Here is a 7,434-nt window from a genome sequence, read left to right as displayed (position 1 = left end):
TTCAATGCTCTTGTTTCTTTATTGATTTTCTGCTTGGATGATCTGTCTATTTCTGAATGAGGCATGTTAAGATCTCCAATGATTAGTGTATTCATATCAATATGACTCTTTATCTTGATTAACAGTTTTCTTATGTTATTGGCTGTTCCCATATTGGGAGCATAGATATTTACAATTGTTAGATCATCTTGGTGGATAGTACCTATAAGAATGATGTAGTGTCCTTCTGGATCTCTGTCTAGTCTTTAGTTTAAAATCTAATTTGTCTGTTATGAGAATCACTACCCCAGCCTTCTTTTGAGGTCCATTGGCATGAAAGATGCTTCTCCATCCCTTCACTTTCAGTCTGGGTGTAACTTTAGATTCAAAATGGGTCTCTTATAGATAACATATGGGTGGGTCTTGTCGTTTTATCCAATCTGCCACCCTGTGCCGTCTTATGGGCGCATTAAGGCCATTCACATTGAGGGTGATTATTGATAGGTACGTTTTTATTGACATCATGTTACCTTTGAAGTCTTTCTTTCTGTCGATTGTCTCTATATTTCTGTTCAATGCTATTCTTGGGCTTTTTCCTCCTTTAAAGAAGCCCCCTTAATATTTCCTGAAGTATCAGCTTGGTGGTTGCATAGTTTTAAGCCTTGCCTGTCTTGGAAACTCTTTATCTCTCCATCCATTTTGAATGTCAGTCTTTTTTTTTTTTTAACATTGTTAAGAATGATTGTATTTAGCGTTCTCTGTATTACAAATATCTAATCAGGCATTGTGATTATTGCCACAAGATATTATCTCAATAAGAAATATTTGAACCATTCTAAATGTTTTACAAACAAGATATTCAATTCTTGAAACCTTCTTTTGTAACAATTATGGATTCTTAATTGGGCTTCCATGATTAAGTCTTCTCTCTCCTAGGAATACCTTTCTTTGATCCTTACTCAAAGTACTGTGATCATGTATTTCTTTACTATACTAACAAGTTGTTGTTGTCGTTGTTTTGTTTTGTTTTGATTATTTTTTTATTAAATTGATTTATTTATTTTCAGAAAAACAGTATTCATTATTTTTTCACCACACCCAGTGCTCCATGCAATCCGTGCAATCTATAATACCCACCACCTGGTACCCCAACCTCCCACCCACCCTCCACTTCAAACCCCTCAGATTGTTTCTCAGAGTCCATAGTCTCTCATGATTCACCTCCCCTTCCAATTTAACCCAACTCCCTTCTCCTCTCTAACACCGCTTGTCCTCCATGCTTTTTGTTATGCCCCACAAGTGAGTGAAACCATATGATAATTGACTCTCTCTGCTTGACGTATTTCACTCAGCATAATAGCTTCCAGTCCCGTCCATGTTGCTACAAAAGCTGGGGATTCATCCTTTCTGATGGAGGCATAATATTCCATAGTGTATACGGACCACATCTTCCTTATCCATTCATCCGTTGAAGGGCATCTTGGTTCTTTCCATAGTTTGGCAACTGTGGCCATTGCTGTTATAAACATTGGGGTACAGATGGCCCTTCTTTTCACGACATCTGTATCTTTGGGGTAAATACCCAGGAATGCAAGGGCAGGGTCATAGGGAAGTTCCATTTTTAATTTCTTGGGGAATCTCCACACTGCTCTCCAAAGAGGCTGCACCAACTTCCATTCCCACCAACAGTGGAAGAGGATTCCCCTTTCTCCACATCCTCTCCAACACGTATTTCCTGTTTTGTTAATTTTGGTCATTCTAACTGGTGTAAGATGATATCTCGATGTAATTTTAATTTTAATCTCCCTGAAGGATAGTGATGATGAACATTTTATCATGTGTCTCATAGCCATTTGTATGTCTTGACTGGAGAAGTGTCTGTTCATATCTTCTGCCCATTTTTTGATATTTTTGCCTGTTTCGGGTGTGTTGAGTTTGAGAAGTTCTTTTTTTAAAATTTTTTCAATTTATTTATTTTCAGAAAAACAGTATTCATTATTTTTTTTACCACACCCAGTGCTCCATGCAATCCGTGCCCTCTATAATATCCAACACCTGGTACCCCAACCTCCCAAACCCTGCCCCTTCAAACCCTTCAGATTGATTTTCAGAGTCCATAGTCTCTAATGATTCACCTCCCCTTCCAATTTACGCCAACTCCCTTATCCTCTCTAATACCCCTTGTCCTCCATGATATTTGTTATGCTCCACAAATAAGTGAAACCATATGATAATTGACTCTCTCTGCTTGACTTATTTCACTCAGCATAATAGCTTCCAGTCCCGTCCATGTTGCTACAAAAGCTGGGGATTCATCCTTTCTGATGGAGGCATAACAATCCATAGTGTATATGGACCACATCTTCCTTATCCATTCATCCGTTGAAGGGCATCTTGGTTCTTTCCATAGTTTGGCAACTGTGGCCATTGCAGCTATAAACATTGGGGTATATATGGCCCTTCTTTTCACGACATCTGTATCCTTGGGGTAAATCTCCAGGAGTGCAATGGCAGGGTCATAGGGAAGCTCTATTTTAATTTCTTGAGGAATCTCCACACTGTCCTCCAAAGAGGCTGCACCAACTTGCATTCCCACCAACAGTATAAATGGGTTCCCCTTTCTCCACATCCTCTCCAACATGTTGTTTCCTGTTTTGTTAATTTTGGCCATTCTAACTGGTTTAAGGTGATATCTCAATGTGGTTTTAATTTGAATCAACCTGAGGGCTAATGATGATGAACATTTTTTCATGTGTCTGATAGCCATTTGTATGTCTTTATTGGAGAAGTGTCTGTTCATATCTTCTGCCCATTTTTTGATATGTTTGCCTGTTTTGTGTGTGTTGAGAATGAGGAGTTCATTATAGATCCTGGATATCAACCTTTTATCTGTACTGTCATTTGCAAATATCTTCTCCCATTCCGTGGGTTGCCTCTTTGTTTTTTTGACTGTTTCCTTTGCTGTGCAGAAGCTTTTGATTTTGATGAAGTCCCAAAAGTTTATTTTCGCTTTAGTTTCCTTTGCCTTTAGAGACATATCTTGAAAGTTGCTGTGGCTAATATCGAAGAGATTACTGCCTATATTCTCCTCTAGGAGTCTGATGGATTCTTGTCTCACATTGAGGTCTGTTATCCATTTTGAGTTGATCTTTGTGTATGGTGTAAGAGAATGGTCGAGTTTCATTCTCCTACATATAGCTGTCCAGTTTTCCCAGCACCGTTTATTGAAGAGACTGTCCTTTTTCCACTGTATATTTTTTCATGATTTGTCAAAGATTAATTGACCATAGTGTAGAGGGTCCATATCTGGGCTCTCTACTCTGTTCCACTGGTCTATGTGTCTTTTTTTATGCCAGTACCATGCTGTCTTGGTGATCACAGCTTTGTAATAGAGCTTGAAATCGGGCAACGTGATGCCCCCAGCTTTATTTTTGTTTTTCAATATTTCCTTAGTGATTCGGGGTCTCTTCTGATTCCATACAAATTTTTGGATTATTTGCTCCAGCTCCTTGAAAAATACCGGTGGAATTTTGATCGGAATGGCATTAAAATATAGATTGCTCTAGGCAGTAGAGACATTTTAACAGTATTTATTTTTCCGATCCAAGAGCATGGAATGGTCTTCTATCGTTTTGTGTCTTCTTCTAATTTCTTTCATGAGTGTTCTATAGTTCCTCAAGTACAGATCGTTACCTCTTTGGTTAGGTTTATTCCCAGGTATCTTATGGTTCTTGGTCCTATAGTAAATGGAATCGATTCTCTAATTTCCCTTTCTGTATTTTCATTATTAGTGTATAAGAAAGCCACTGATTTCTGCACATTGACTTTGTATCCTGCCACATTGCTGAATTGCTCTATGAGTTCTAGTAGTTTGGGGGTGGAGTCCTTTGGATTTTCCATATAAAGGATCATGTCATCTTCAAAGAGAGAGAGTTTGACTTCTTCATTGCCAATTTGGATACCTTTTCTTTCTCTTTGTTGTCTGATTGCTGTTGCTAGGACTTCTAAACTATGTTGAACAAGAGTGGTGAAAGTGGGCATCCTTGTCTTGTTCCTGATCTCAACGGGAAGGCTGCAATCTTTTTCCCATTGAGGATGATATTTGCTGGGGTCTTTCATAGATAGATTTGATGAGGTCCAGGAATGTTCCCTCTACCCCTATACTTTGAAGCGTTTTAATCAGGAAAGGATGCTGCATTTTGTCAAATGCTTTCTCTGCATCGATTGAGAGGACCATGTGGTTCTTCTCTCTTCTCATATTAATTTTTTTGTATCACATTGATTGATTTGAGAATGTTGAACCATCCTTGTAGCCCAGGGATGAATCCCACCTGGTCATGATGGATAATCTTTTAAATGTGCTGTTGGATCCTGTTTGCTAGGATCTTGTTAATAATCTTAGCATCCATATTCATAGATATTGGTCTGAAGTTCTCTATTTTGGTAGGGTCTTTGCCTGCTTTGGGGATCAGGGTAAAGCTGGCTTCATGGAGAGTCTGGAAGTTTTCCTTCTGCTTCAATTTTTTGAAACAGCTTCAGGAGAATAGGTGTTATATCTTCTTTGAAAGTCTGGTAGAATTCCCCCAGGGAATTAGTCAGGTCCTGGGCTCTTGTTTTTTGGGAAGTTTTCTTCACTGCTTCAATCTCCTTACTAGATATCGGTCTACTTTGGTTGTCGATTTCTTCCTGGTTCAATTTTGGGAGTTTATAGTTTTCCAGGAATGCATCCTTTTCATCTAAGTTGCTTAGCTTATTGGCATATAACTGTTGATAATAACTTCTGATGATTGTTTCTACGTCCTTGGTGTTAGTTGTGATCTCTCCCTTTTCATTCATAATTTTATGAATTTGGGCTTTCTCTCTTTTCTTTTGGATTAGTGTTGCCAATGGTTTATCGATCTTATTGATTCTTTCAAAAAACCAGCTTCTAGTTTCATTGGTACGTTCTACTGTATCTCTGGTTTCTACCTCATTGATCTCTGCTCTAATCTTGATGATTTCCCTTCTTATGTGTAGAGTTGGTTTGATTTGTTGTTGATTCTCCAGTTCGTTAAGGTGTAAAGACAGCTGGTGTGTTCTGGATTTTTCAATTTTTTTGAGGGAGGCTTAGATGGCTATGTATTTCCCCCTTAGGACTGTCTTTGTTGTATCCCATAGGTTTTGGACCAAAGTGTCTTCATTCTCATTGGTTTCCATGAGTTGTTTCAGTTCTTCTTTGATCTCTTGGTTGATCCAAGCATTTCTAAGCAAGGTGGTCTTTAGCTTCCAGGTGTTTTAGTTCCTTCTGAACTTTTCCTTGTGATTGAGCCGCATTTCAAAGCATGTGATCTGAGAATATGCAGGGAATAATCTCAGTCTTTTTGTCGGCTGAGTCCTGACTTGTGACCCAGCATGTGGTCTATTCTGGAGAAGGTTCCATGTGCACTTGAGAAGAATGAGTATTCTGTCCTTTTAGGGTGGAATGTTCTGTATATATCTATGAGGTCCATCTGGTCCAATGTGTCATTCAATGCTCATTTTTTTATTGATTTTCTGCTTCGATGATCTATTTCTGAGAGGCGTGTTAAGATCTCCTATGATTAGTGTATTCATATCAATAAGGCTCTTTATCTTGATTAACAGTTTTCTTATGTCATTGGCTGTTCCCATATTGGGGGCATAGATATTTACAATTGTTAGATCGTCTTGGTGGATAGTACCTTTAAGAATGATGTAGTTTCCTTCTGTATCTCTGACAACAGTCTTTAGTTTGAAATCTAATTTATCTGATATGATTATCACTACCCCAGCCTTCGTTGAGGCCCATTGCCATGAAAGATGCTTCTCCATCCCTGCACTTTCAGTCTGGGTGTATCTTTAGGTTCAAACTGGGTCTACATATGGCTGGGTCCTGTCGTTTTATCCAATCTGCAACCCTGTGCTGTTTTATGGGCACATTTAAGCATTCACATTGAGAGTGATTATTGATAGATATGTTTTTATTGACATCGTGTTACCTTTGAAGTATTTTTTTCTGTAGATTGTCTCTATATTTCTGTTCAATGCTATTCTTAGGATTTTTTTCTCTTTTATAGAACCCCTCTTAATATTTCCTGCAGTGTTGGCTTGGTGGTTGTGTCGTCTTTTAAGGTTTGCCAGTCTTGGAAACCCTTTATCTCTGCATCCATTTTGAATGTCAGTCTTGCTGGATAAAGTATTCTTGGCTGCATGTTCTTCTCACTTAATGCCCTGAATATGTCTTGCCAGCCCTTTCTGGCTTGCCAGGTCTCTGTGGACACATCTAACGTTATTCTGATGGGCTTTCCTCTGTAAGAAAGGAGCCTCTTTGTCCTAGCGGCTTTCAAGAGATTATACCTATAATTATGATTCCTCAATTGGACTATCAGGTGCCTTGGTGTTTTTTGGAATCTATAATCTTGGGTGGAGACCGTTCAGCCTCTAGTACATGAACGCTGGTTCCATTCGTGATATTGGGAAAATTTTCATGAAGAACTTGTTCCACTATATCTTCTAGACTTCTTTCTTTCTCCTCCCCTTCAGGGATTCCAGTAATTCTAACGTTGGAATGTTTCATGGCATCATTATTTCCCTGATTCTATTTTCGTGGTTTCTAAGCTGTTTGTTCCAGGCTTCCTCCTAATCCTTTCTCTCTATCTGTTTGTCCTCCAGATCACTAATTCTGTCTTCTGTCTCAGTTATGCTAGCTTTGAGATAATTTAGATTAGATTGGAACTCACTGAGAGCATTGTGAAGTTCATCCCTGGTAGCTTTCAGCTCAGCCCTAACATTGTGGATATCCTGTGTGGTCACTTTCATTTCGGCCCTAATCAATTCCTTTTGGTCATCCATGGCTTTATCCAACCTAGCTATTGCCTGGATAATTGTTATCCTGAATTCTCTTTCCCACATATTGTCTATGTTGATAGCCTAGGTGTTCTGTTGCAGAAGGTCCATCCTTTGTATTTTTCTTCTGTTGGACATTCCTTCTCCTAGTCATTTTGGTGAGAGATGACTGAACAGATGTAGCTGGATGTATCGACCATGGTGCAGTCAGGGTGCACCCTGGAACACTTATGAGCAACCAGGATTCCCCACCCAAATGAGAGAAAAAAGAAAAGAAAAAGAAAAAGAGAGAGAGAGAGAGGGAGAGAGAGACAGTAAATAAAGGCAAGATGAGAGAGAAGGTTCACCCCAAATGGGCCCCAATGTACGATTTATGAAGTATACAAACAAAAACAGACAAACACAAAGACTGATATAAGTATATGACACGAGGAAAAATATATATATATATATGCAAATAAAGGAAGAGCCTCATCCATAAGAACCCCAATGCCGCTTCCAGTCAGCGACAGGAGAAGAATTAGGCACAAACAAGTCAGCTGCAAAAGACTGGGAGCAGGGGACAACAGTCGAAAAGGACTGCTGCCACGAGCAACTCCACAGTCTCACTTT

The sequence above is a fragment of the Mustela nigripes genome, chromosome 12 (assembly GCF_022355385.1).
Source record: "Mustela nigripes isolate SB6536 chromosome 12, MUSNIG.SB6536, whole genome shotgun sequence".
Lineage (NCBI taxonomy): Eukaryota > Metazoa > Chordata > Mammalia > Carnivora > Mustelidae > Mustela > Mustela nigripes.
Note: the sequence above shows the minus strand (reverse complement) of the source record.